The sequence below is a fragment of the Pteropus alecto genome, unplaced genomic scaffold (genome assembly GCF_000325575.1).
Source record: "Pteropus alecto unplaced genomic scaffold, ASM32557v1 scaffold43, whole genome shotgun sequence".
NCBI lineage: Eukaryota > Metazoa > Chordata > Mammalia > Chiroptera > Pteropodidae > Pteropus > Pteropus alecto.
Window position 1 is genome coordinate 4,281,327 of NW_006435764.1, and position 9,332 is coordinate 4,290,658.

At 57.6% G+C, this 9,332-nt stretch overlaps 1 long non-coding RNA gene across 10 annotated transcripts in view; it reads right to left on the bottom strand.

Annotated features, from left to right (window-relative positions):
• Positions 1-6: 6 nt before the first annotated feature.
• Positions 7-9,332, bottom strand: part of LOC107195614 — a 44,785-nt gene continuing 35,459 nt past the window's right edge. For 2 of the 10 annotated variants that reach the window (XR_001516804.2, XR_003046074.1), the window contains 5 exons: positions 7,273-7,369; positions 7,026-7,192; positions 4,545-4,925; positions 3,076-3,201; positions 7-2,281 (listed from right to left, as the gene is read on the bottom strand). This is a non-coding gene — a long non-coding RNA (uncharacterized LOC107195614). Of the gene's footprint in view, positions 2,282-3,075; positions 3,202-4,544; positions 4,926-7,025; positions 7,193-7,272; positions 7,370-8,994; positions 9,063-9,332 lie in introns of all 10 variants that reach the window. The other 8 variants (XR_003046080.1, XR_003046078.1, XR_003046077.1 and 5 more) reach the window with 8 other exon arrangements.

The following is a 9,332-nucleotide window of genomic DNA, read 5'->3' on the forward strand; positions in this document are numbered from 1 at the left end:
TCACTAATTTAGTACGGACTTCCTGGGTGTCTTGTCGAGCATACGGGGTCGAAACAAGATCGTCGCGCCCAATCCGGGCCGGGGATTCGACACTAAGAAGCAGGCACCAGCACTAAAAAGAGATGAAAGCAGTCGCGGCGATCCCGGGGTGGGAGGTGGCAGTTCATTCTGGATTCGAGGATTCTTCCTTGAGCATTGAAGAACACAAGATTCTCCTGGCAGAAGGGGATGGAAGGGTGTACCTAGCAGGGGAAAGCGAGAGAAAAGGCTCAGTGTTGTGGGGGGTTTTCCCCGTGGAGAGGGAAGGTCTGTGAGCCTCGCGGAGAGGGGGCGGCTGCCAAATGAGAGGGGCAGTAATGAGAAGCATCGGGAACGTTTTTACGAGGGTAGAAGCTTGCTTATGTGGCCATTTAAAAAAACAACCTGCGGTGTGCAAAAGGAGGGGTTTCATCAGCCGGAGTGGTCTGCCCTTGGCCTGAGGCCTCCTGTTGGTGTGTAATGTGAAGGGAACTCTGACCTCTAGTCCCCCTCAGCACCAAGGTTCTGTGGTGCTTTGAAAGGCTCTGGGCATCCCTGAGTTCCTTTAGGATGGGCCTGGCCTTGCCCCCCTGGTACTGTCTGCAGTGAGGAGATTATGTTTGTCTGTGGGGCCCTTGCCCTCCAGCTTCTGGCCTGCAATTCTGGACCCCACGTTGTCTCTCCCTGCCTTCAGCTCCCCTCCCTCTCCAGGCTTCCTTAGAGCACTGGAGGAGATTATTCTTGCCTTCTAGGGAGATCAGTGTAAAGTGTACCACCTCTACCTAAGTATCTATGACCCCCACCTTCCCCTTACCCCACATACTACAGTTCTTCCGCAAACCCTGACGGCTCTACCTCCCAACAGATGGCAACTTTGCCCTCCTCTTCCATTTCCCAAGGCCATCATCCTGGCTCAGGCCACCATCATCTCTCACCTGGGCAACTGTAGGAGCTGAGTGGTCCCCGACCTCCAGCCTGTCTCCTCCAGTCCACTTTTAGACAGCACCAATGTGACCTTCCTAAAATATCAATTGTGTCACGCCTCTCCCTTATTTAGATCCTCCATTGTTTGCCAAGTACTACACTTGACATCAAATCCACACTCCTTAGCCTGAACCTGCAGGAGCTGGCCCCAGCCACCTCTCCACCTGTCTCCAGCCTTCTTCTGCAGCCAGCTGGCCTGTCAGTTCTCCGAAACCATCACATCCTTTTACGCCTTGGGGTCTCTTCACGGGCTGTCCTCAGCCCTTGGAATGTTCTTCCTTCTTCTCATAAGCTGGCTCCTTCTCTTCCTAGGGCTCAGCTTCAGTTGCCCATCCTCAGTAGGCCTTCTCTGCTCCTCATCCCCCCTACTCTCTAGCTAAGCCCTTACTCTGGGTTATCCACAGCACTTAGCACAACTCAACGTTATTCCACACGTGTGTGCATTCATTTAGCGGTCGTCTTCCCCGCTAGTATGTACCTGAGCAGCACAACCAAAATGAGACAGAGCTCCCTTGAAGGCTGGGAGGGGGAAGCTGTGAATCGCCAGTCATGTCTGCTCCTGATCCCTTTGGGGCTATAGGGTCCTGTGGCCTTGAAGTCTTTGGAGGAAGGCCCTAGATAAACTCTTTAGGACTTTTAATGAGTCCTTCAGTCTCTCTCTTTCTTTGTCTGTCCCTGTCTGTCTCTGTCTGTCTCTCTGTCTTTCTGTGTCTCTCTCTTTCCTCTCATGTGCGCGCGCGCGCGCGCGCACACACACACCCCTTCTGAAGGACACAGATGCCAGAAAGAAGCCTAGAGCTGGGCGTAGGAGGCCTGGGTTTCTAGTCTGTGCTTCAACACGGACCTACTGTGTGACTTTGTGCAAATCTCTCCGTGTCTCTGTGGTTGTTGGTGGCATGAGATGCTCACTGAGGTCCCTCTGGCTTCCTAGTGCCCCTCATCTGGCCACAACTCTAGAGAGGAGCTGCAGTTAGCTGTCCTGCCTCCCAGGGCTGTGGGGCCGGAGGGCGCTCTCCAATCGGAGGCCGAGCAGCCTCTCCAGGCTTGCAGCTGGCACGGCCAGTAGTGCCGCTCAGGTCCAGAGGGAGGAGGCACATGGGCACGAGGGGCTCAAAGCTGTCAGGAACCCTGCGTGTTGGCAAAGTGTGGGCATAGGGACCCAAAGACAACGTGAGGTCTGTGCCAGAAGTCAGGAGGCCTGGGCGCGGGGGGGGCTTCTGTCCTACTCACAGACAGCTTCAGGCAAGTCAAGGCTCTTCTCTGGGCCTCAGTTTTCCTCCTTGAAAAATGAGGGGTTTGGATGAGATGCTTTCTCAGGATCCTTTCAAACCCCAGATTCTTACAAGTACGTATGTATGTGGGAAAGTGCGTGGGGGCCAGATATGGGACAGAGGAAGGTGGTTGCCATTTCAGACTTTTAAAATAATTATCTGCTGCGAAATTTCTTCACCATGTCTCTCCCGATGGGTTGGATTTGAAGTCGTAGGAATCCCCAAAGCTCAGTAATTCATTTATTCAACACATACTAGAGATGCTTTTCTAAGTTCGAGAAAGAGCAGGACACGAACCCCTGCTCCGCCGGGCCTCCACTCTGCTGGAGAGACAGACTGGAAGGGACGGCCAGGGCCGAGACCCCGATCGAAGCCTGCTGGGTTACTCTGGGGTAACCAAGAGGGTGAGGCAGCCCTGAGCTGCTGAGGGTGCCGGGCTGGCGGGGCAGTACATGCCCATCCGTCACTGTTGGTGGTACGCTGGGGGGCCAGCAGCGCCCACAGGCAAGCCCCGCCCAGGCCGTTCTCGCTTGCAGGCATTGCTCCCAGCGGCCAGAGCAAGCTCGGCACATAGTGGTTTGGCAAGCATGCCGAATGACTGAAGAGCACAGCATTCAGAGAGCTTACAAGACCAGGACCCAGACTCTTGAGGGGGACAGTGGGGTTCTAGGTACCGGCCTGCCTAGGTCTGAATCCTGGCTCCATCGCTTTCAGGTTATGTGCGAATGGACACATCGCTTATACCCTCTGAGCCTCAGTCTCCTGAGCCGTCCATTGGGAGAGGGACACGCACGGTCCCCACCTGGAAGGGCTGTCAGTCAAAGTTTGTGGAGTTCTCAGCGCACGCTGTCAGTGTTGCTGTGATGAGTATTGCTGTGTCCTATCACCGCCGTCTCGAGTGCACCCCCACAGTAGTCTAGGGTCAGAACTAAGAACAAAATAAGTCACTATTGTGGACAAAGCCAGGATGAATCCCCACTAGGAAGTGGGGAGAGTCCCCCCAGAGAAATGTCACAGAGAAACAGCCCAGAGGCTGGGGACTGAAGAGCCCTCAGAGGACTTGGGCGGGAACAGCAGTTAGCCCCGGGAGGAGGTGTGGGGAGGCTGTGGCTGCTGCTGTGTGTGATTTCGGGCCCTGGGTGTCCTATGCCTCACGAGGAGAATGTGAGTCCTTCTGTCCTCACAAGCCGCCGGATGCTGGCATGAGGCGGTGGCTGTGCCCTCACTACCAGGCACGGTGTGCAGATGAGGCCGGGTCTCTCTAGTCTGCAGGGCGGGAGGTGGGGAGGGAGATGGGCTGGAATGTTTAAAACCCACAGTGGGGATGGGAACGGGGAAGCTCAGGCTTGTTCACCAAAACCTGGCACGCCGGAGTTACAGGACCCCCTTGGAGTGCAAGTGAGGTAAGTTTAGGACAAATCAAAGGCAGCGTGCTTCACCCAGCAGGGGAGGACACCGATGGAACTCATTACCCCAAGATGTGGTCTCGGCTGGGAACATAAATAGCTTCACAAAAGGTTTAGATAAATCCATGGATGACAGCTCCATTCATGGGTTAGCAGGGGAAGGAGGCTGTTTGGGGCCAGCCGGCCTGTGGGGAAGGCCTCAGGGCGCAGACCTGGCCTCTCTAAGAGCATCCTTGGGGCCTGGTCGGAGACAGGCTTTGGGCCCCAGGAACCGCAGTGTTCCTGCAGGTGGGAGCTCAGCCCGAGTCCACGGGCCCTTTTCTCAGAACCCCCCATTCGTTGTTTGGGGAGACAACGGCACCACCAACACCGGGAGAGTCCTGGCCAGGCTGTCCCCTAAGGGACCAGCAGAGGGAGACAAACACCGTGTGCAGTCCCAGCTCCCAAAACAGCACCAGACTAGTCGGCCTCAGGGAGAGCAAGCAAGGGCCCCTGGGTCCCAGCTGGGTGCCCATTGCTGGGCCAGGACCCGAGGAGGGAGGGGCCGAGATGGACCTATTACAGTAGGAGGGGGCGGGGGAGGTGGAGGGGAGAATCTTCAGGGAACTGGGGACAGGGTGGGGAGGAGACCACTAATTAGGAGCAGAGCGGCTCTGGAGCCGTCTTGCCCTCTGTCCCAGGAGACTGCGAGCCCCTGGCTGGCAGCCGCAGGTCTCTATAGGTCCATACTGAAAGTTTTGGGAGATGGCGGGACCCCACGAGTCTGCGTGCCAGCTCCTCCCCAGCCCTGCTAGCAGTTCCAGGCCAGGTGTGGCTGTCCCCTTTATGCCACTGCAATTCTTCCCAGCCTCGCTCCAAGTCTTACCTCTGACCTCTCCTTTCTCTACACCACGGCCCTTCGCATGCCTTGAGTTCTCGAGTCCGTTTCGTTTAACAAATGTAGCAATCAGTGGCTGAAACTGATATGTGCTCAGAACACTCTGTCGAGGACTACAAGGTGACCCCAGAAAGGTACCCTTGGGACCAGGAGGGGTGAGCTCCTCAGAGACCCGAACCACCCGCATCTTGCAGACAGACAGCCCAGAACGGGGCTGGCACCCAGCACAGCCAGATCAGTTGGGGCGCCTCCTCCCTTCTGAGCTCACCGAGACCTGCGCATCGCCCTTCCAGCTCCAGTGCTCCTCCGGAGGCTGTCTGGGCTGCCAAGTCAAAGGCTCCAGTCGTTTCTCGTTGGAGGAGAGTTGTCCTGTGTGGGGAGTCAGAGTCGGGGTGGTAGGGACAGGCGTCAGGGAGGCAGAGTCAAAAGAACAGAGAAGGTGCAAATATGTAGCCACGGGGGCAAAGGGGACAGGCATCACTAGGAGAAGCAGGAGGATAGGGCCTGAGGGGCAGATAACAGAGCTATTTATCCTGTGATCGTGCCAGAGATTTGACTTCTATTAACTCGATCACCCCTTATTCTGAGGAAAGAACCATTTTCATTATCCCTGTTTTCTGCGAGACAAAACTGAGCTTTAGAGGGGTCATGTGACATGCCCAAAGTCACACAGCTAGTAAAGGCGGAGCAGTCGCCCTTACTGAGGTCACTCTCCCAACAGGGTAGGCAGGCGCTGGGGATGGCCAGCACTCAGGATGTGACTCCTGTCACTGCCTCACTGGGATGGCCCCAGGGAGGTGCTGTCTGTCCTCTGACCCCCTGGGCCCTAAGAAGCCCACACAGTCTAGAGAAAGCCCTGAGCAGCCTGAGAGAGGGCAGCTGGTGGGGAGGGAGTGGACTGAGCGGGAGGAGCCGGCAGTGACTCAGCAGGGCAGGATAAAGATCTCGCAGCCTAGGGAGAGGTAACCCCACTCCTCTGCCAGGGGAGACGGAGTCACGGAGCCCGGGGCGTGGGTTGGCCAGGGCCATGGAACATCCTGGGAGAACACGGGGAAATCTCCTGGTGGGCAAGGGAAAGGCTGAGCACTGGGGGGCAGCCCTTCTGCCCCTGCCCTCCTCACACACCGGTCACCCAGGCGTCCTTACAGACCGGACGCTAGAGCCCAGCGAGGGCAGGGAGCGGCCACCAGCAGGGCCCGGCTCCTCTCCGCTTTGCAGGGAGGCAGGTGGGTGCGGCATCCTCCAGGAGGCCTGAGCTGGTCCAGGTGAGGGTGGGGTTCGCAGGGCAGGGCAGGGCCCTTGCTGAGGTAGGAGGAGGCCCCGGGGTTTCCGCTGACATCACGGCCAGCTCAGGGTGAGGCAGGGCCCTCTGGGCTCCTGCCCACTGGAAGAAAGGAAAAGCGCACACCGGCTGCCTCCCCTCACCCTGCTGCCCTTGGCGGCCCCGCGCCGGCTCACTCACGCTGGAGCGTGTGCACAGGGGCTGTGGAGAGGCGCCAGTCCTAGGGATGGCTCCCGGGGGCTCTCCTCTGGCCCTGGCAGCCCTGGCAGGTGCCGCTGAGTCTACCTAGCCCCGCCCCGTGCAGACCATATAGTCAGGCCCTTGGGATGCACAGGGGCACCCATGACCCTGGCTCTGCAGGCGGGTGGTCCTCTAACTCCCAGTGCAGTGCTCAGTCCGTGATTCAAAAACACTGCTTCTCAAATCTACAATTCTAGCTGATGGGACTGGAGCACTCTTGGGGTGATGCCACTCACTGACCCAGGAGGGCCATATGGGGTGCCGGCCCAGTATCACCCTGTCAATTCATATCAGTGGTGTGGGTGGTGGGTGGTGGGCAGGAGAGTTCAGGTCTCTGCTCCAAGCAAATGGGGACTTCCTGTCCCAAAGAACGTCTTAGTGTCCTGAAGAGACCAAGCATGTGTCAGGTGAGACAGCCCATAGCCAGGGCAACTCCTACTGTCTAGGGACCGGCTCCAGCACCCAGGCTCTTCTCCCTTCAAGAGTCCCCTGCCTCGGTGCCCCCGCCCCAACCCCGGTTTGCACCTAGCGCAGGCAGTCCTGGGCTCCAGTCCTGGTTCTAGCACTTCTATGACCTTAGACAAGTGACTTCATCTTACGAAGCCTCAGTTTCCTCACGTATAAAATGGAAGAATAACAATTCCTATCTTACAGGGTTATTGTAAGAATAAGATAAAATCGTCCACATAAAACCTTAGCACAGGACCTGAAACTTGGTGAGAGCATAGTGCGTTTAAACTAAAGGCCCAAAGGATTGACATGTCACCAAGAAACACCAGACATTGCAGCAGGTCCCTGCCTCTCCTGCCTGCACACAGGTCAGCTTCCACCCCTCGACCCCATAGCCCCTTAGGGCTCCTCTCTGTGTTGTGACCCTTGAAAAGGAGTAGGTACTCCAGGGAATGTTGGGTGAACAAATGAATGAATTAGTGAATGTGCTTACTCACCTCTGTGGGCTTCTCCACTGTTACACTCCAGCTAACCCATCAGGATGGGACCAAACCGGAAGCCTCCCTAGTTCAGGAATCCAGGACACCCAGGGCCCAGGGCCCCTTCAATGCCAATTCTGCAGCTGCCTTGGGTATGATGTTTTGGGGCATCGGGAGAGCCTTCCCTGAGGAAGATGGAGGGCAGCTCAGTAACTGCCTGGTGCTAGCCCTGCCCCCTACCCAGCCACACGCCTTGGGGCCTTACCTGCCACCCCACCGTGGATGGCAGGGCCTGGAGTCCAGAAGGCCAGAGGACAGCGAAGCAGTGTCATCCTCATCAGCTCACTGGTACTCCCGCCATCCTGTGGGGAGGAGGGCAGAGGCGGTAACATCCCGCAGAGAGGTAGTGGGCTTATCCCAAGACCGCACTGCCCAGTCAGAAGCCCAGCATCCTGACTCCCAGCCTGGCCCTCTGCCTGCTGCGGGAAGCCCTGTGGGCTGAGCCCGGGGCTCCCTTGATGCCTCTGCCTGTAGTGGCCCCGCTGCAGCCATCCAGCGACATTTCCACCCTGAAGCTCCACCTCCGCCCAGAGCCCTCTTTCCAATTCCCCTTGCCCTGAAACTACAGGATGTTTGCTCACCACTCACTGCCTTTGGGGCCACTGGATACGCTACAGGATATCAGCGCAGTGAATGTTTGTAACTTTCCCTCATCATCCTCTGATCTCAGACGGTTTAATGGTTTAACAAGTGTCCCTTGTCACAAGCCTGTGAAATTTTTGAAGCTGTGGGGTGTGTTTTCCTCTTCCCTCCGTCCTTTACAGGGCCTAGCACCCAGCAGGGGCTCAGGAAATGCCTACACACGATGGGACAGATGGATCTGGAGCTCAGGGGGCGGTGTCTCCTCTAACCTCTGCCCTGCCCCCACAGCAATCCCAGACTGTTAGAGCCAGAAGAGCCACAGGGGAACAGGAACTTTCCTGAGGTCCCCAGCTGGCAATCAGAGGGCAGCCACCTGTGCCCCAGCACCGTACAGAAACCCTGGAGGGGCCGGTCCTACCCGGCCCCTCCTTCCCCTCCTTCTCCCCAATTCCAACAGCCCACTCCCATTTGGGATTTGGCAGAATAAAGGCACAGTCTTTATTCCGGCCCCCATCCCAACCCAACTGGCAGCTCCTAGCCTGCTGCCTTTGCCCAGACATGGCAGAGGGGCACCGGCAGCTTGGAGATGGAGTTGATTTTCCCTTTGGCAGTGGGGAAGAGGGGGAGGGGAGAGGCTCGCCCCCTCCCTGAGTGAGGGGAGAGGGCAGGGATGCAAGTCCAGACAAGAGGCAGAGGCAGAACAGGGCTTCCCCAGCCCGTGGGGTCAGAGCATCAGGCTAAGGGGCTGTGCATAAAGCCAACTGTCCCTGCGCCCACCTGGCCTGGGTCCCCATTTTGGAGTCGCAGCCCTCGGTTCCTGCAAACGAAGGCTTTCCAGACGCCTGCGGTGAGCATTTGCTGAGCGCGGGCAACATGGGGTTCTCCCTCACCCACCGGCGTCCACTCCTCTTCCTCCCCGTGCTCCTGCCTCCGCCGCCCTCCCGCTCCCAGCCATTCATTTGCCTCTTTGTGTCTCCTCTTTCCTGCCCTGTCCCTTCTCTTCCCCCCTCCTCTTCCCTCAGCCCCCACTCTTCTCCTTCAGCTCCCCTCTCCCCCCTCTTCTCTCTCTCCTGGCCCCCTCCTCCTCTCCTTCGGCAGGGCTGCTTTCTCCCTGACTCAGCAAGGTGCTTTATAAGGTGCTGAGGGGGGCTCAGCCAAATCCAAACCACATTGTCTGTGCAGACGCTCTCCACGAGGAGCAGGCTGCAAACCAGGGGGGGCTTGAGCAGCTCCTCTCTCCCTCTCGCCTCCCCTTCATGGCTCCCTCCCTTTGACAGGGTGGCTGCTAGGGGACCTCCTGGCTGGCCTCCGTGCCAGTCACCCACTGGGCATCTGCCTTCTTGACCTTGGCATGGGCATCGAAGATCATTGGGCTCACCGGCCAAGAATGTCATTGAAACTCCAGCGTTCAGCCTGGGGCGGGGGAGAGGGGGAAGAGGGAGGCCCTGAGCACTTTTCGAAAGGCCCCTCCAAGGCAGGTTTCATCAGAGCTGCTGCTGCTGCCCCAGAAGTCCCCTGCCCCCCAATCCCAGCCAGGTCCCCTTTCCCAGTTCTTTCTCTCTTTTAGGGGGGGAAAAAAAAAGAAAAAGAAAAAAAGGAAAAAAAGTAAGAAGAGGAAAAAAACTCAACAACAAAGTCTGTCCCACTCCAGTGAGGTAATTGAAAACAAATTTCTCTCCTCTC